General features: G+C 33.5%; 1 protein-coding gene across 4 annotated transcripts in view; it reads right to left on the bottom strand.

Moving 5' to 3' along the window:
• Positions 1-21336, bottom strand: part of LOC118747250 (putative phospholipase B-like lamina ancestor) — a 62875-nt gene that overhangs the window by 6003 nt on the left and 35536 nt on the right. For 3 of the 4 annotated variants that reach the window (XM_036481236.1, XM_036481239.1, XM_036481238.1), the window contains exon 2: positions 10509-10562. The gene's annotated coding sequence lies outside the window, so the exon portion shown is untranslated. Of the gene's footprint in view, positions 1-10508; positions 10563-17523; positions 17623-21336 lie in introns of those variants that run through there. The other variant, XM_036481237.1, reaches the window with a different exon arrangement.

The following is a 21336-nucleotide window of genomic DNA, read 5'->3' as shown; positions in this document are numbered from 1 at the left end:
AAAAAAAACAAAAAATTTTACAATTATCTATTATATTAAGAAGCAAGCCATGACATTTGGACGCTATTCGCATAACTTTGATTTTTACATTTTGTCCCGCAGGTTTAGTGAATCCGACCTGTGTGCGTCGCTTCAACAGTTGCAGTGGTCGAGTGGACAAAGCACTGGCGCGCCATTTGCAAAGTCCGAGTTCGAGTTCTGGGGCAGCGGATTTTTTTATTTTTCTAATTCACAATTTTAAAAAAATTTTTTTTTTTATGTTTCAGATTTTATAGTTAGAAACTTATACTTGGTACTTTTTTTCTTATTTTAATTTTTAGCTGCTATTGTTTTAAAAAGGAAATTTTTTTAATTTAATTTAATTTTTATGAACTTTTTAATTTGTTTCTTTTTTTAGTTAAATTCTAAGATTTATTGTTGAAAAAAGAAAATTATTTTTTTATTTAATTTTTAGAAGCTTATTTTTATATTCCTTCGTTTTATTTGTTTTTCTTTTGTAAATTTAACTTTCTTTTGATTTTATATTTTATTGTTTTAAAAAGAAAAATATATTGATTTTATTTTGTTTAATTTTAGGGTATTTTTTTAATTGTATTTTTTGTCTTTTTTAACTTAATTTTCTTTTAGTTTATAGATTTTGTTTTAAAAATAAAAATATTTTTTTAACTTTTTTTAATTTTTAAGCACTATTTTCATCCTTATAGATTTACTTTTTTGTTCCAATTTAATTTATATATTTTATTGTTTTAAAAGTATAAAAAATTTAATTAACATTATTTTTTATTTTTTTTTATTTTTAATTTAATTTTCTTTTCTTTTTTAATTTTTATTGCTTTAAAAAGAAAAATATATATAATTTTTTAAATTTAATTTTTTAAGAACTTATTGCTAAAAGGTATAACGCTTAGACCTCCTCGTTAGCAGATTTACAATTGTCTTCAGATTTAACTTTAAAAAATTCCAATAGACTTACAGCACTAAATTAGTTTCAGTCTTTCCAGAAAAAAATATCAAAATGTGTATAAAGAAACTTTCTACATATGTATAAGTATGCATATTACTAATGTTTTAAAAAATGTATCCACTTCTAGAACTCTATGAGATTTACTCCTCCACAATTTTAAGTGGCTAAATAAGAATCAATTAATAAGAATTTAAATTTCCGGAACAACAAAAGTGTTTTTGGAAACATTTGAACGATTGATTTACTTTTAACACAACACTTTAATTGTTTTGCTTATTCACTTCTACATAAATACTAAATACATATTTTTTGTGAATAAATTCCATTTTGCGAAATATTAATTTTGGTTATTCAACGTTCTAATAGAAAATTGAAAGTAAATATTTATCTATGAACATTTTGGGATTTCATTAATTTTGGCGTAGGAGAATTTCAATTTCCACATTACTCTTAATAAATATTTTTGGAAACAGCAATCAATATTTATCAAACGTGAAAAACCGATTTGCTGAAATGTTGAATGCAGTAAATAATTTTTAATGCCTGCTGGTGGCAGAAACGCGCGGTTACTTTTAAATATAAACTAAGATAAATATTTTGTATATTATAACATGAAAAATAACTCATTGCTGTCAAGTGGAAACGGGAATCATTGAAAATGAAAATCTTGAAACAGAAAACAGAGTAAATTGTATATACTATACATAGAATGTATTCCTTTCAACTTTACCATACTGCTGCCTGTGAGAGGCATTTGTGGTCGTACATACACTGTTGTGGGCAAACAAAGGAATCAGACTCTTACTATATCGGTTTCCTCTAAGCTAGTTCATTATTGTTAAGGCAATTTTTTTAGTTTGTCCTTAAATGGCAATGTTGTTTTCCATAAATGGCAATCAAAATTGTATTAGCATTTGTTACTTTCGTTTTGCACAACACTGTAACAAGCTAATCTGACTGAACTATAATACAGATTTTCTTTTTAGTGGAACCCGAAGCAATATACATATAGGGAAGAAGCCCACGTCCCTACACTTGACCAAGGCGAGGTGAGAAAACCAATAATGCGGCTTAGGTACAAAGGTACAACCAAGCAGAGGGTATAACGACTGGGCTATTCAGAGGTGGCGACAAAAAGCTGATAGGAAGCATGTACCAGCTTTTAATCAGAATTTAAAAGATTATAATCTCAGTGTACTTTGCCGATCCACAAAAAGGGTAATCCGTGAAGCTTTTATTGAACCAACTAATTTTACCTTATCAGTGTCGCATCAGAGCTGGAAAGTCCACCATTGATTCGATTTTCAGTTCTTCAAATTCTGAAAAAACCCCGCTCCGCAAGTCTCACATTGTGCCCGTCCTTTTATACGACGCAGACACACGAACTATGATGAAGATCTATGGTCCCATACGCATTGGCGCCGGGTACCGAGAACGATAAAATGACGAACTGTAGTATAAGCTTTTTAACGACTTGGACATAGTCAAAAGTACAAAAAAGTACATCGACTGCGCTGGTTTGTACAGATCGACAAACGGTTGTTGGTAGTCACTCGGAAAATTACAGCATTCCCCGGCATTAATGAATCTGAAGGCGAAGCCCGTGACCTTACAAGGTGTTCCCGGATTGAACTTTGCTATATTTGTAAGGTAATTGCAGGGCCAATTCAGCTTAGTAGCTGGTTCTGCAGTGAAATCGTTATATAAGCCTTACTATGATGAACGTTGATCAGGCATATTCCCACATTTCATTTTAAAGTGTTATAGTTAATTTTTGGAAATTTTCCTAAATCGATTTTAAACGAGCATGAATTCATGTTTTACATGTTTACAATATACATACTATACAGCAGCGTTTATGTTTCTTTTTTTAATGATTTCGGTTTTTAAGTGGTCTAAATATTTGAAAAATTGCTTGTTTGTATTATAACTCAATAAATTTAATTTATAGCCGCAACGGTGGCATATAACCATATAAAAGCAGAAATTTAAAAAAACATTAAAAGCAAAGCGTTTTGTAAACAAAACACCGATAAAGTTGTAGCACTTTGTGTAGCTCACCAAATTATTTTGCACAAAATAAAGTAAAAGAAAACATAAATAAAATAGGCGAAAAATTCCAAAAAACAAGCATTTTTAAGGCAATTTGTAGACCAGCCGCAAAAAATAAAAATAAATTACCCGAAATGAATATAATTTAGACAAGAGCATAAAATACTAATCTATAATTATAGCAAAGGTGTCTGGACATACAAAATTGAAAGTTGATAAAAGCGTTGTAATAAAAACACACGTACATATACTTATGTACATACATATGTACTTTACAATACTAAATAGAATTTAAATTAAAAATTGCTAAGGAATTCGAAGTGATCAGCAGACATCATCGCGATTTGCGGGTCAAATGCCTTTCTACACACATACTTGTGTTCATACATTAATACATACATGCAGGGATGTAGCGAGAGAGAGGGTGTAGGGGATGCTAAAGACCCCATTGCCTTTTACTGCCAAATATATGGCAATTGCCGAAATGGTAAATAAATACGCTTGCAGCCAAGCACACCCACTAAATACTCAGGGTTTTGTGTATTTTTACATTTTCTACTACGCTTTTGGGCAAATACGATTCATTAATTTTTGCTTTTGATATTTTCAAATCTTTTTGTTATTTTTATAAAACTATCAACTAAGTGTTTTTTTTTTAAATATCATAAACTGAACCTTAGGCTAAGAAACTAGGCCGGAATTGTGGCATTCGTGGTCGAATGATCACTCGCTTCAGATCGAATCGAATAAACTGACAGCACTCGCTATCGAATGCCGTGATCTCCGATATCTAATGCCGCCATTTGGGCGCTGGTAACACTTGTAAGGAGCTAATTCATCTTCAGCCCTAGTACCGACTTGTATTCGGTCAGAAATTAACTAAATAGGATTTCAAAACTTTGTCTTCAATTCAATCCCCGATCATGTTTTTATAATGATTTTTGAATGCCATCTTATTCTTAGGCTGATATTGAGCTAGTTACCGTTTTATTTCCTGGAACGAATATTCAAGCCAAGCGAATTTCCTGGACGATTTATTCGTTAAACTCCAAGGTTCAGAAATATTTTTTGCCTAATGTGACCAAAAAAAAAGTAGAAAACTTTTGTGTAACTCAAGGCATCACTTTAGCAGTCCCAAAACGAAGTAACCATCTAAAAAAAATTTAGTACTTTCGCATAAACGTATTTATTCCCATCTTGGACGCTGCTCTTCAAAACCTAGAATATCATTTTTTTAATCACAATGGTATCTTATCATCCTTTAATGTACTCCTATCGGACATACAGTTTTTTGCCATGGACTAGCCCAAATTTTGAAAAGAAAATTCATGCATTAGATCTGCTAAATGTAAAAATAAAAACCTAAACAAATATGTTTTTTGCACACTAACATTATTTTGTATTTAATAATTTTTAGCAATACGATCCTGCTGCGTTCCTTAATGTAAGTTTCATTGTAAAAGTGTTATATTGTTATTAAATTAGTATTAGTTTAAAAAATCTGAGCATTTGTTTGTCAATGAAAGTATTTATGTGCATAGCAGATTGCACACATTTTTTTGTCCTGCGCTAACTTAACCGGCTCGCTCCCATAGCTCATCTTTGGCTACGCCTCTGTATGGCATGCATACGTACATATGTATGTGGATGTGGGCATTTATGTTTGTGTATAAACATAAAATCGGTTTTTAAAAAACAGGGCTAAGTACCAGCGCGCGCGTGGATCCATTTTCTATAATTACCCACAACATCCCACAAAAATGTATATTGGCCCATTTTTATTTAATCGATTTAGAATTTCTGCATTCGCCACTAATTGTTTATACTAAAAATATTCTTAATCGCGAATTGCGCGCTTCTTGAGATTATTTCTTTTCACCAACAGAAAATTTTTCAGCGGTTTTTCCTTTTATGTCCATTTATATGCGCCGCATGACTTTGATTCGTCTTGATAGTTGAACATACTGCACATGTACATACATACTATATTTAACTATATACCACGCTGTTTGATAGTGAAATAATAACACTGTATGAGACCAAAACAAGTAAGAGCAGCGCTGTCTTCGGCTATGCCGAAGGCTTCATACCTTTCATGAACATCTGCAAATTTTACTTTGACAGATTACTGCTTTTGAATACATCTGCATACATCGATAGAGGAGTTACATACTTATATAAAAAATCGCACCTAAACAATCAGAGGTATGGAAGATATACTTTATATGACACCAATCTAAGTGATTTTCACCGCTATGTGATCGGTATGTAAACCGGTAACACAATTTATTGGGTTTAGTTTCCTACATAAAGGAGATATATCGCAAAAACTGGTATCTGAACAATCAGTGCTATAGGAGATAAAGCTTATACAGCATAGATTTTGACGATTTTCTCAGTAGACTTTGTATTATTATTTATAAAATATCTTACGAAATTTATCGGTTTTAGCTGTTCAAATAAAGAAGTTTTACAGTAAAATCCCATATCTGAACAATCAGATGTTTGGGAGATATATGTTGTAGTCATCCGATCCTTGTTATTTTCACTGTAAGTATTCTGTTAATAATGAGTGAAAATGGTGCGAAACTTCATGTTCCTAGCTGCATAAATGGAGGAGTTATGATAAAAGACCTCATATCTGAACAATCAGTTGTATGGGGGCTGCAGGTTATAGTGACCCGATCTTTATTATTTTCGAGGTAAGTCTTCTGTTGATAATGAGTGAAAACAGCGCGAAATTTCATGGTCCTAGCTACATAAATGGATGAATTATAACGAAAAATCTCATATCTGAACAATCAGTTGTATGGGAGCTATAGGTTATAGTTACCCGATCTTTTTAATTTTCACTGTAAGTTTTCTGTAGATAATTATTGAAAACAGTGCGGAATTTCATGTTCCTAGCTACATAAATGGATGAATTATAACGAAAAATCTCATATCTGAACAACCAGTTGTATGGGAGCTATAGGTTATAGTGACCCGATCTTTGTAATTTTCACTATAAGTATTCTGTTGATAATGGGTGAAAGTGCTGCGAAATTTCTTGTTCTTAACTACATAAATGGAGAAGTTATAATGAAAAATCTCATATCTGAACAATCAGTTGTATGGGAGCTATATGTTATAGTGGTCCGATTCTTCCGGTTCCGACAAATGATTAATACATTATAAAAATACACTCACCTACCAAATTTCATCCGGATATCTCGAAAACTGAGAGACTAGATTGCATACAAACAGACAGACAGACGGACAGACGGACAGACGGACAGACGGACAGACGGACAGACGGACATGGCTAAATCAACTCAGCTCGACGTTCTGATCATATAAGTATACATTTTCATGGGTCTATCTCTTTTTGTTCTGGTACTTACAAACATCGGACCAAAGTTATAATACCATTTCATGCTCATGAAAGGTATAAAAAAAATAATAATATAACGGATTCTGGTAGAGGGGACCAAACAAAAATTTGTTTATTTCAGGAGAGTCACGGTTGTCCCTCTTCTGCATATTATTTTGATAAATCGTCTTATGATTCTTACATTTTAGATACAGTAGTATGTGTTCAGCAGCTCTATGTTAAATACGACGGGAAACATTTTTGTGGAATATTTTAATCCTCTGAATAGTTAAAAAAAAAATACTCTTCGAAAAGGCTTAAAGCGGGTTTGCGCCAAAAATTAGTAAACCACAAAAATGTGTTAAGGAGTTAATTTCTTACTTATTGGTGCTAAAATTCCACACAAACACATATTTTATGTAGACGGTTAGTGCGTATGAAGGAAATGTTTACCGAAAAACTTTCACGATGGATTACCCTGCAAAAGCAAGCTCTAGGCAACACTCAACAGCATAGGTTCGACATGATTATCAATTTTAACCGTCGGATTTTAGCCTCGCTAAGGCTGACGGATTAAGAAAAAACGATGAGATAATTTCACCTTGTCATCCGCAAAACAGCTGCTGCAGTAATGATTTCAGCCAGACGCGGTTCAGTTTTTCTATCAACCTAGCCAGCCGCTTTACATAAAGGTGGAGTTCCCTCCGTCCAGCCACTAGACAATTCCTCCCCAGTACATCTAATCTGAATTTGTGCACAGTGTTGAACAGGAAACTTAATATTAATTTCATTAAAGCAATCTTAGAATATAATACTGATAAAGTTTAAAAAAAAAAATGTTTTAAAGTTGTTGGATGAGTTTGACTTTGCCGAGATAAGCATCTTATTTAGGTATTTTATTATAAAAATAGCGCATATCTTACATAGATGGTCTGTGAACTGCACCGGAAGGCATCTGCGAATCGTTATACTCTCATAAATTAATAATAAAACTACCTACATTAAATAGGTACCCCGCGCACGTATTAAATATGATTTTTTTATTTTTCTGAAACCTGGCGTTGCATGGCAAGCAGGGGTGGTTTTACCCATATTCCAAATTTTTTTTCGAGAACATGCTCAGTTAGACTTAATGAAATAATTTAACTGTATTTGGTAGAAATCGATAAAGGGGTTACCAAGATAAACCTATGTCGTCATAGGTGGGCGGAGCTACGCCCACTTTCCAAAAATCCATTATAATCTTACTTCGTTCTAATAGATTGTTGTGAGGATAAACTTTCGACTTAAACTTTAAATTAGCGAAGTAATTAGTAGTACGGTTACCGAGATTTACATACATATGTATGTGATCATAAGTGGGCGTTGGCACGCCCATTTTACAAAAATTTTGTATAATCGTATTTTTTGTTAAGGAATTATTCCAAACACAAATTTTGAGTAAATTGAGGAAATTACTGATTTATTGCAGACTTCCAGTTTCTGTAAATTACCGTTATATGGTATGTGGGCGTGGTTATTGTCCGATCTCAAAAATTTTCAACCCCTTGCTACATATGTATGTAGCACCAAGGTGTGCCAAGTTGGGCGGTTACCGAGCTATACACATGTAATGGTAAGTGGGTGTGGCTACGCTTTATTTTTAATACAACCTTTAAATAAATATAAAGTGAGTTAAAAGCTAAAGGTTACTTCAGAAAACGACTCTTAATCGATTTATCTTTTCATGCTGAACATTTTGACATACGTATCTACCACGGCGCCCTTAGGCTGTTACAAACAACCGTTACGTGAATAAAGTTATAATACCCTTGTGCACAAGTGCGCCCGGGTATAAAAACAATAAAAACTGTTCACACCTAATATCAATGATATGTATATGTATGTATGTACACGCTCGCATGTTTTTAAATAGATTCATGTAAATCTAAGAATTCATTATTCGAATTAATTTAAATATTTGTAATAAAATTTAAATTATTTGTGTAAATATATATACGTAAGCATGTACATACATATGTATGATCGATTTAAAGTACACAAAAACGTTTTTGAAATGCGTTTGGCAGCGCGTATCCGTACCAAAAGCAATCATACAGGCAATCAAAGATTTTTCGAAAAATTAAAGTGAAACAGAAATAAAAATTTCAAGAAATTGTGGTGTAAACTATTAAAATTTTCAAAGGCAGTTGTATTGTAAATAATATCTAGTATGTATGTAAATAGCACATATATGTATGTAGTTGGCTTATAGTTAGCATCCTCAATCTGGTTTTTTCGAGCATACTTTGTATGGAAGAAAACGCATGACACTGTCAACAAAAAAAAAATTGTCAAAACTCAATGCTATTTTACAGCCACTTGAAGCCTACACTTTTTTACTAAAATTTAATGGACTACAAAACTGCATATCCGAAATTTTATTAAAAAAAATTATTAACTTATTCACTGAAAGTCATTAGGATAGCGCATGCTTTTGTTGGCATTTTTTTTAATTTTTTTATAAAATTTTAAAATCGGATTGACACGTAGAATATGCTATATTTTTATAAAAAAAAAAAAAAAAATAGCAAATACCCGGCGTGCAATACGGTCCACTCATAAAAAATAAAAATAGCTTTAAAGAGCCTTATGAAGGAAGATTTTCAAACAAATTTTCGTTTTATGAAACATTTTTTATTTTGTATAAATGTGGGCGTTAGTTAATATGTTTTCAAAGATATTTTCGGCTGGAAGTCTTCTTAAACCTCTTTCCTTTGATAGCCATATTGCAATATTGACTATATCTTATCAATTTACTTAAACTGCAATTTTCAAACTGGTGGCAACTCTCTAATTTTTATTCTCATAAATTTTAACTTAAGCCTCTATCAATACATCGGTGGAAACTGCATTCGATTCCATGCATTAGTTTTCGAGTGATGCGCGTACAATCATACAGACAGACAAAAATTCCAAAAATTGTTGATTTGGCTTCTTTCTGTTGCTCTTATAAAAACGCCCATATTATTTTTTTTTATCTATGACGTAATGAAATCGGAGATAGATATTTTTGTGGGCTTCCTGAGAAATCGGGAACTATAAATTCCGGGAGAGAAACCCTTGACATATGTAGTAGATACTTATTACTACGCTCTTTTTAAGGCGGATTCATCGTTCTAGTTCAGAACTTTTCTTCCATGTGGTTGCTGTTGTGTTTCTCTCTCTGGGAGAGCAACTGAAAAAGTTTTGAATGCTTTTTAGTTGTTAGCTTAACTTCAACTTTAGTTCAGAACTAAAATGATGAATCCGCCTTTAATGCAATAAAAATCGTACAAATTAAATCCACTTGTGATTTTGAAATCATTTGTCTCGGAAACTCATTCGCCAACCATAGGTCCTTTTTAACTTTCCCTCATATCTATAATGATTTGAGAAGGAAATATGAATGAATTATTTATTATCGTTTTAATACGATTATTAAGTTGAATTTAAAAAAAAAAATCAAATCAGATAATGGCAGGTTAAACACCACATTACCATGTGCATACATCTAGCCTGCCGTTCCGAAATAGTAATTACAGTGTATATTGGAGGCAATTAGCGGAAATGAGCAGCGGGCGATCAGTCAATTCACACTTTACGCTTTGATCGGAAAATAATTTCAGGTGTAGGTGTTTTTGTAAATTTGGTTGTAATATTGGTTATTTAACGTGCTATATTCATTGAATTTAATTTACTTATTTTCCTATTGTATCATTATTTAATTATTTATGTAGAAAATATGCTAATTCCGAATTTCTACTCGCCTTCATTAATACTATTAGCCTATTTCCGTACTTCCGAATTTTGTCAGAAATAATCCGAAGTCGTTCGCGTAGCCATATTTATAATCGGCGTTATTGCCTTGCCAACTCCATGTGAATAAAACGTTAGCATAATTTAACAGGCAAAACAAAAACAAATTGGGAACATTTTTGTTTTTTTTTGCTTTGCATTATAATTTTCGCGATAATGCCGAATATCTTCAGTACTATCTTACGGACTAATTCGGACTATTTTTTCCTAAATATTTTTAATTAATGAATTTGACTTCAAGGAGGATATCCGGTCCGGAATATATCTACATATGTATGTATAACATATTAAATATTTGTTTACCTTTTGGTCCCGGGTTCAGGAGAGCACTGTTCCACAAGTCACCCCATTGAAATACTGAAATCAGAAAATTTATAAATTTGTATTATTATTTCACATAATTTTTTTCAAACTTTATAATTATTATGTTTAGTTAATTATGCATGACTAATAGTTTTAATAAACACATTAATAGAACTGGTAATATGATACAATTTTACACATGCATATTATTTAACACATTTAATGCAGATGTAAATATGTACATATGTAACTCAATCACTCAAGTTGACTTGCTCCACTTGCTTTAAAATATTGAGTGCTTCGTCTTCTTCAAGTAGGTACCAGACAGCTAAATAAACAAAAGGCGCTTGCGGCGACCGCCCAGAAATAAGTACTATTATTGAAACAAATTCGCTTTTGATATGCTACTTGCATAAGTAAGTATGTACAAACATTTGCTATGAACTCTGTATTATTATTGTAATTCAATACTTTACACGCTCCCAGTATTAAATTTATTCTTAGCAGCAAGTGATTGCATATAGCGCAGATATTTATTTTCACTAATGCTTATGCGCACGCGCATGTGCCCTATGGGAATGGACACATGTAGGAAACATACATACATATGTACATACATCAAATAAGGCATAACATATGGAATGAAACGCATATGCAATGGAAATAATAGAAAAATCACTTTGATGACTGCTACTTCTGCTATGCTACGTTACGACAAAATATATATATTTTTTTTTCACTTTTATTTCAACATAGTTTGATTAAAAATAAAATATTTCACACAAATATTCATATTTAAATAGCCAAAATTGGCCATTTAAGTGCAAATTAAATGTATGATCTTAAAATGAATAGTGGAAGTTAATCAACAATCTCTACTTAAGTAGGCCATCTGAAATTGGGCCTTAGAGTAATACATTGCATTTAAAAAACCATCCCTGCAAAAAATTGTGCGATTAATCTCTAAAAACGAGTATTCCCAGATTAGTCTCAATCGGGTACAATTGAGCATTAATTAGCCACAACTAGTCTCGTAAGGGTATTATTGGAGATCTATTAGTCCCCGACTCATCTCTAACTGGTTCAATTAAAGATTTAATGATATGTACGCACTTATTCGAAGAAATTTCATACACGGCGTTGGCAGGCACATAGAGAAAGTAATCGCTTAGCTTTGGTGAATAGCCCCCTTAGTGTCCATCAACATGCATACCAAAGCGGAAAATCCTGTGAATCAGCCCTACATGTCCTTGTAACAAAGATCGAGGTGGGACTTGAAGAAGGGGAATACGCAATGGGAGTCTTCGCTGATATTGAGAGGGCGTTTGACAATGCTACTTTTGACTCCATGTGCTCCGCGGCCAGAAGACACGGTGTGAACGAAACCATCATAAGGTGGATTCACTTCATGTTATCTAGGAGATTGCTAACCGTGGGGGATGAAGCTAGCCTTTGTACCATAGAAGAAGTTGAGGGAGGATGCCCTCAGGGCGGGGTGCTCTCACCTCTCTTGTAGTGTTTGGTAGTGAACTCCCTACTAACGGAAATGCAAGACTTCGTTCACATCCAAGGTTACGAGGAAGATGTCTGTGCACTGTCATCAGGTAAATCTCTCATGGAGGTTTGTGTTAAGACACAGAGGACCCTGAATAAGATTGATGAATGGTGCAATTTGCAGGGTCTTGCTGTCAATCCCAGCAAGACGACCCTAGTACTGTTTACGCGGAAAACAAAATTGGAAGGTCTCAACCTTCCAGTGCTTAGAGGCGTAAACTTAAGCCTATCCGTGGATGTGAAATATCTACGGGTAACTCTAGATACGAAGCTGGTATGGAAAACTCACGTCGAGCTGAAGGTAAATCGAGCGCTGAAAGTTTTCGGACAGTGTCGGAGAACCTTTAGCAAGACCTGAGGTCTGAGACCGGCTACGGTATTTTGGATATACATAGATGTAGTATGGTGGCGCAGAACCATGGTCAACACCACGGCTTCTGTGCTAAACAGGCTACAAAGGAGTGTGCGTATAAGCATTAAGGGCGCCATGAGTACAACGTCCGGACGGCTCTTAATGCTTTGTTGAATTTGTCGCCTCTGGATTTAGCGATCCAAGAGGAGGCAATGAAAACGAAGTGTCGACTGCAGTCTTTTGGTCTGTGGCACGACGATCGGAGCTCTGGGCACAGAGAGTTGTTCAGAAGGTTGTCAGAGCAATATCCTTTGATTTTAGCACCAAATGACAAAGTGATACCTAGAGTCTCCTTTGGTATAATGTACGTCGTTAGATTTCCTACAAGGGAACAATGGAGAGATGCAGACACTCTCATGGGAAGCTCGGTGAAAACTTTCTATACCGACGGCTCAAAGACTGAAAACGGTACTGGTGCTGGATGGCATCTGGATGGAAACTTCAGATGCTTTACCGCGTTGGGTGCAATTACAACGGTCTTTCAATCGTAAGTCTTTGCAATACTGATAGTGGCCGAATGGATAACTGGCGAAAGGTGGCGCGGACATAAAATCAGGATCTGCAGTGACAGCCAAGCTGCCCTAAAGGCCCTGGAAACCGCTCGAACCTCTTCAAAGTTCGTCCAGGAATGTAAGTTGAGGCTGAACTCCGTTACAAGATGGAATGAGCTTGAACTTGTGTGGGTGCCAGGACACTACGGTGTGCAAGGTAACTAACTGGCAGATGAGTTGGCGAACTGCGGTTCTCTGGGGTGCCCAATTTGACCGGGGCCAATTGTAGAGCCAAGCATAGCGGGAACGATCCGGTGCATCAAGGATCTCATAAGCAAAACTCATGAGAGCCGTTGGTGCACTATTGACACCTGCAAAATAACCAAGTGTTTCCTGAAAAGGCCTGACAGGGTGGTATCAAAATTTCTTCTCAGACAAAGAGGGAGTGATCTGGTAGGACTGATTATGGGGCTTAATCCATGGGGACGACATATGATCACCATAGGCATCATCGACGATCCACTGTGTACATCATATTTGGAGGACGAGGATAGTACAGAACATCTTCTCTGCCGCTGTCCGGTCTTCGCCAGACTCAGATGGTACATTTTTGGGTCGGATGTACTGAGAATGGACGACGTACATTCTCTTTCCCTCAACAAATTGCTAAAATGCATGAAGGAGTCTGGTAAGTTTGCAGAGGAGTAATGAATTCCCACCCCCACCGACATATCCCTTTCCTCTAAATCCTGTTTCTTGGCCTTAAGTACAATGGGCAATACTGCTTTAGTGCTTAAAAAAATTTGTTTTTTGTCTTTCCGGCCAACCATAATTCCATTCCATTCCAATCGCTTAACAAACCTGAGAATATCCGGATCTCAGCTCGCGCAAATTTTTATTTTTATTTTTTAAAAGTGACTTTTTGTCTCGCTTTTTATACCCGTTTGGGTATAGAGGGGAACAATTAGTAGCTTCATAGGACATGCTCGAACAAAAGCGAACAGCTCATTCCATATAAATAGATCAAAAGTGGTATTAGTCGTATGTTCCTTTGCGATTGCTCCCGGAGTCATCCCGGATTAGTCGCATTTTTTGCAGGGATGTGATTGAAAAACGCATACACTGGCGATCAAAAGTGTGTACATGGGGTTTTTGGCAAATATTTGCAATGTTTTTAAAGTCAAATTTTTTTTGTTATTTTTTAATCAAAATATAGTTTCTGCTTTAATCAAAAGCACTTAAGTCAAACTATCAAACTTCATACAGAATTTAGAAAAATTCTTATATAAATTTTGAACTTTTTAATACGAATTTTTAGAAAAATTAAGGGCATGCAGGTACATGAGCTATGTAATAAAAAAATTAAAGAAAATAAAAGAAAATAAAGAAATTTTAAAGTTAATACATAAACTAATGAACAAAATTTTTTACTAAAATTACAATTATTGCGGATTTTTGGCCCACGCTACTGCATTCCAAAAAATTTTCTAAAAATTCAGATTAAAAATTTCAAAATTTTGATACAAATAGTAATGATTAATAAAAAAATTACAAAAAAATACAAAAACATGTTTATTCTAAAGAAATTTTTGCAATTTTTTCGCAATTTACTCAACATTTTGATGGTGTACGAGTCAAACGGATCTCAGATTCGGATTCAGCGGGTTGAAATACATGTTGGTAGGTGTGTCTGATAAAAAACACACACCCCTTTTTTGCCGGTTTATTATTGCATTTAAAATGTGTACGTAAGAGCAGCAAAGCATTCAAAGCGGAGTCTTCTAATCTTGCACAGAAGTTATTACACTTTTAGGCTGAACTGTCAAAAGGTATGTAGTCAAATATTTAAATTTTTACCAGCACGTCGGATAAATCATAAGTTTTTCGATTTGAGAAAGTTGGAGTAAATTGATTTATAAAAAAAATAAATAATATAAAAAAAACTTTTTAATATACAACGCTTTTATAAATGGACTAAAAAGTAGAAAATAATACTTCTCAGTCCCATAGAATTTGTTTTGATAACTTTTGATTTTGAAATTTTAGCAAAAGTCATTATAAACAATCTATGAAATTGAAAATGAAAAACGTGGAGCGCATGCAATACAAAGCATGCGATTTAATTGACAACACACAAACTACATAACGTAGACCTAAAATTTCTACAGCGAAAGTAGAACTTTGAAATCGATTTTAAGCGGTCGTTATTCATATACCCACATACATACATTCATATATTACTTTTCATATCAATTCAAGTGTATTACATGCGCCCCACGCTTTTCATTTTCAATTTCATAGATTGTTTATAATGACTTTTGCTAAAATTTCAAAATCAAAAGTTATCAAAACATATTCTATGGGACTGAGAAGTATTATTTTCTACTTTTTAGTCCATTTATAAAAGCGTTGTATATTAAAAAGTTTTTTTTATATTATTTATTTTCTACTTTTTAGTCCTGTCTGAATAAAAGTTTGCAATATATATTAAAATAATTCAACGATATTAATAGAAAGGTGCACACACATGCATTTACATATGTATGTACAGTATCGGTCATATCTATAGCACGCCATTTCAAAGTGATATTGTGTGCCACTTATGCTTATTTATTTATTTTAAAGAATTTTCAATTAAAATACAGTTCTTTCTCTAACAAACCCCATATAAACCCAAGTTTAACAATTTGGAGAAAACTTCAAAAAACTGCAACAAATTTTCACCCAAATTTCAAACTTTTTTCTCGGAAGTATTAGAATTTTTCTGAATACACAGTTTTATAGCCCAATCAATTTTAGTCTGATAATGTGCAAGTTTGAAGTGACTGAAAGTTACCGTTGATTTTTTAGAATTTTTTTCGCCAAAGGTGTTGCGGTTTTATCCATATACAAATAAATTGAGTTTATTCATTATATGAACGCCAATGCGACAAAAAAAATTCTAAAAAATTAACGGTAATTCGTAGCCACTTGAAATTTGCACATTATCAGACTAAAATTGCAGTGGCTAAAAAACTGTGTACTCAAAAAAATTCTAACACTTCCGAGAAAAAAGTTTGAAACTTAGGTGAAAATTTGTTGCCATTTTTTGAAGTTTTCTACAAATTATTAAACTTGGGTTTATATGGGGTTTGTTAGAGAAAGAACTGTATTTTAATTGAAAATTCTTAAAAATAAATAAATAAGCATAAGTGGCACACAATATCACTTTGAAATGGCGTGCTATAGATATGACCGATACTGTACATACAAACGAGCACCAATTAGTTTTATTTAAAGAAATGGCGTGACGTCTATTTCCGGTGTAGCAAACGTAGTACATAGGGCGACATCTAGATGTCATCTACCTCGCCCTATTCACTATGCTTTTTTATAGGAGCTTTTCAAAGCTTTGCTTTATGGTGTCGGACACACAACATTGAAAGTTTCTGGAACACAACATTGCAAGTTGATAAAAGCGTTGTAATAATATATAACTTTTCCTTAAAACTTTCTGTTTCGTTTACATTAGCGACGCTGAGTACATTCATTTAAATCTTCTTCAAAAAGGGCTTAAACTGCAATTTTAAAAGTACAGTTTCAAGCTTTTTTTAATTGTAGTCAAAACGGCATTTTACTAAAATCGTAATTCAAATTCTTCAACAAGTTCTTATTATAAATTCGATATTTCAAATTTTTCGGGATCCCGGGATTAATGCAAGCAAATCCCGGCATTTCGCATGTATGCGAACAACAAAAGTAATCTAATTGAATACCAAGTTATTTAATTTAGCACTTGAGAAAAATTCACAAGGCGCGGCACACTTCGCAAAATCTCTTTCAAGTTAAAAAAAAAAAAAAAAAAACACGGAATATGTTTACATTTTACAAACAAGTACCTATTCCACATTTAGCAAATGTTAATCGGGCGTATTTTACGTAGACATATATGTATATATGCACAGACATATATGTATATATTTTCGTATGCTAATTTTTACGTTTTAATAGAGTAAAAAAATTATATATGAAAATTCATACCACAACATGGAAACCGCCCACTCAAATGTTTATAAGTAAAGAACAAAAGAAATTCTATATACTAAATCAAATTCGCACGATAAGCATGTAGCAACACATTATTTTATATAGAGCAGTAGAAAACTTCAGCACTAAACGCTTTTTACACTCATCCACATTCTAAGTATGTACATATGTATGTATGTATATTATTTTAGCACCTGTGTTTAGCTATAAGTAAATTTTTAAAAACTTAATGTACACATGTTTTCACAAAGTGGCTCCTAGTCCGCCACGTGTTAGGCTAGTGATACACGTGTAAACAAACAGCCAAACGCGTCGCGTCAGATAATCAAAACCAGATGAGCACAACTACAACACAGATAGCGATAAGAAAGAAAATTCTTGAAATCATCATTCAGTGAGTGACTCACAAAATATTTTAATTAATTCACTAAATAAAAATATCACATTTTTATAGAATTGTAAACGAGATTAATCTACATTTTTCTAATTCAATAAAAAAAGTTTCTCATATGAATCACTAAATATGAAATACCTTCGACGCAAGATATCTTCAATGTTGCTGAAGTGTAAAATTCACAACAGCGTGCGATGGAAACGTTAGCGCTGAGCGAGTGTACGTACAGAACTACGAAAAAAATCGAACCAAGAGCGGTGGATTAGGCGACGATCGGTGGTTAAGTTGGCGACAAACAATGAGGTTGGTGAGTGAATACAAATTACGGAGGCACACAATCTCTGAGCGATGCGGGTAGCAAAAGAGTGAGACAAGCGAGAATGCGGAAAATGAACTCTGAAAGAGTAAACGCGCAGGTATAAAAAGTATGTTTGATTTTCTTGGTTTTTATATTCGATTGGCGTGCGACGCCTTTGTTTTAATTTTATTTGAAATATTTTTTTTTTCACTTCTACGCTACGTAACCAAGTCAATGGATCATGGCTCTATACGATATGTCCACCCAAGTCGCATGCGCATATGTATGTACCAGGGCTGTTGCGAATATATGCATTCGCGTTCGTTATGCGAATGATTCGCATCATTTTACACATTCGCATTCGCATCAAATGATACGAATGTCTACATGGGCAAAGAGTACACTCTAATATTGTTGAAATGGCTCTAAGTCTTTCTAACCAGGTTCCGGCCTTATATACGAGCCTCTAAGAAATCGCCTCACGGGAGAAAAGGCACTCATTAAATGTTCTAATAATTTACAAAATTTTTAAGTAATAAAAACGATGACTTAAGTTGATTATAGCTTGTTCAATGTTATTCCTAACATTCGCATTCGCACATTCGCATTCCGAAAATTCGCATATGAGATTCGAAACATCCCTAGTATGTACGTTTGAAGGTATGTACATACATAAATATGCATGTGGGAGCTACCTCCGTAAAAGTAGATAGGTATCGAAGAATGTGTATGCATATTTTAAAACTTGATCATGACGTCGATTTTCAAGTGAACCACCGCTCATTGAAGGTTGACAAGTTTTATGCCGGCTGTCAGCTGTTCGCACGCTGTTGTTACATATGGATATCGAATGTGTAATTTTTTTCAGCTTTTACGTTATCAATTTGCAGTGCCAAGTATTTGCATATATCGCACACCGTCTTCAAAAGTGACACAACTCAAAATAATACGTTCGTCAGAAAATGCGAAAAACTATTTCTTAGCACATGCTAATCACATGGGCAAGGGCAGCTTTACCTTAGGTTTTTTTTAACAAATTATAACAAAAATTTGCTCCAGCTTTTGCTGGAAAGGTGAATAAAAGCTCTGTCTATATTTTTAGCGTATAATTTAAAAAATGCCAAATTTTGAGTTGTGACTCTTTTGAAGACGGTGTGCGATATGTACATACAGCTGTGTTCAAAAAAATAGTAGTGCCACTGGATGATTGCCATCAAATAAGAAATTCAAGTTGTACACAAGGATGCATGGTTAAAAAAAGGAGATTCTAGATATTTCCAGAATATTTTAAGTTTCATATAGTAAACGTTTTAGTTGGTTTATACACTAGGGCTTAAGCAAAACAATAGGGTTAAATTGACCTGTTTAAATATGTTATAGTAAAAATTAACGAAATTAAAACTAATGTTTTGTACTATATTTTTATTTATTTGTGCATTAAATCGTTTTCAGTTTACTTTGGATACATTTTTGGTGTTCCAGAGGGCCGCTAAGATCCCGATAGCGTCTAATACGGATTTAAACCCATTTCTCTTTCACTCTTGGTTAGATCATTGCTTTTGTTAACAGATTTGTTGTTGTTGTTATCATGATTCCTTTAATCTTTCCTCGCAGACTTTCTATCCTTTTAATGCCCACATATGGGATTCCTCTTTGCCTTATACCGATAACTTTTGGACGCAAATAGCTTTTTCCGCAGTTTACTGGTATTTTTTGGGTCGTCAATCTATGAGGCTACATTTTTGTTGGTGTTTTCCAACATTCATGTAGTACTATTTAATATAATTTTCTATAAAATAAAGTACATTTTTTATCCATAATTGACGTTGATCATAGGGACAGGACAAATACCAAACCACGAAACACATAACAATACCGTAGTGCTCAGCCCACCACACTTCAACTCTCAAATTGCACTTTAGGTGGTTTTCTGTGTTTTGTTGACGACGAATGGACAGTCTGGAAGAAGACATATCCAGTTTGAGGTTATTAGTTGATACTAAGACTCGATACCCTTAGGTTGACTAATTCATTAAGCTCATTGGAACGTTTTATTCATAACTCAGCATCTTGCATCATGAAATATGATATCATTGTGTAGAATTTCACCTTAAAATTACTTTCAGTTAATCAACCACAGAGATATATAACATTATTTGAAAGACCTAGCTCATTTGTAATCTATTTTGCGAAACCCGAGGTGATCTATTTTTTTCAGTTATTAATAGATGTAGAATAATGAGAATAGTGTATCCAACCATTTTTTCTGTTTTCTTGGTATTATTATCAATTCTCGCTTATCAATAAAGAGGTGCGTTTATCTTGCCAATTGCAAAAGAGGGTACCGTGTTTTAAATAATTTTACATTGAAAAATAGTCAAATAACCTAAAAACATCTAACTATGGAGACATCTTTATTTCCTTAAAATGTTTTAGAGCTTCTCAACTTAAGCACTACTACTTTTTCGAACAGCTGGGCCCGAATCGCGGCATTCGTGATAGAGTGATTACTCGTTTCGAATCGAATGAAACAAAATGGCAGCTGTTAGGGAAGTGGCTCATAAAATGGCAAAACGAAACAAAAGTGTCGATTTCCTTTTTACTTTCCTGTTTGTTATATTCTAACTTAAAACATTTTATCACAACTCTTCAAGTTGTAAAGCGGAACATGTCAAAAAATAGCTTATCATATTTTTTTGAACACAACTGTATGTATGTACATACATATTTGTGCAATTGTATTAATGGCAATCTAAGGCATTCCAAAGATACATATATCTGCATAAATAATTTATATTGATTGATCGAAGTGCATATTTTCTTAATTTATTCATATTTATGTACATTTACATACATACATATATAAAGATTAATTATAGCATTGAGGAAAAGAGTGTGGTCGATTTTATCAGACTGAAATCAATTCAATATTTAAATATGAATCTTGCATTGAACAGGTTGTCAAGGTACTGCTGGGCAAGTTATTATTTAAACTTTTTCCTTACGAACATCAGGAGCACTTTTAACAATTCTATATTTTTGTTCTTTAAATTAATCTTTAGCTTAGTTTACGAACGCTTTCAGTCGTGTGGCGGGATCTCTATAAAATATATAACTTGTAGTTAGCTGCAAAAACCTAACTTGAAACTAGTTGAAAAATAATGCAAGAATATTGCAGACGTAATCGGGAGATTGTTTTCTTTAAACAAGTTTCTATTTAAATATCCTCATACAAATTTAACTTTGAGTACACTTTCTTTCTGCACTTCACAAATACGAATAATATGTACCTAATGTAATAAAATAAAGTAACAAATAAAAAAGTAAAAAAAAAATATTAAAAAATTTTCGGTTTTTCTTATTGATATTTTATGTCCAAAAGTCTTTAGCTACAAGTTAGCTGACATCTAATGGAGAGGCCATCTTCTTAAACTCGTTGTCTATGAGCATCTATATATATAAAATTCAAATTATGTATGTACCTATAGACACACTTGGCTCCTAAACGAATAAGCCGATCGTAACCAAATTTTACACACGCACTGGATATCTTCCAGGGATGGTCACAGGGTAAAAAATATTTTGATATATAAAGGGGGCGTGGCCCCAAAACGTGGACCCGGGTAACCTTAGGATGTATTTGTTTAATATGG

This window comes from Rhagoletis pomonella, unplaced genomic scaffold, assembly GCF_013731165.1.
Source record: "Rhagoletis pomonella isolate Grant_MI unplaced genomic scaffold, Rhpom_1.0 Rhpom_scaffold_00011, whole genome shotgun sequence".
Lineage (NCBI taxonomy): Eukaryota > Metazoa > Arthropoda > Insecta > Diptera > Tephritidae > Rhagoletis > Rhagoletis pomonella.
This window is presented reverse-complemented; position numbering and strand designations above follow the sequence as displayed.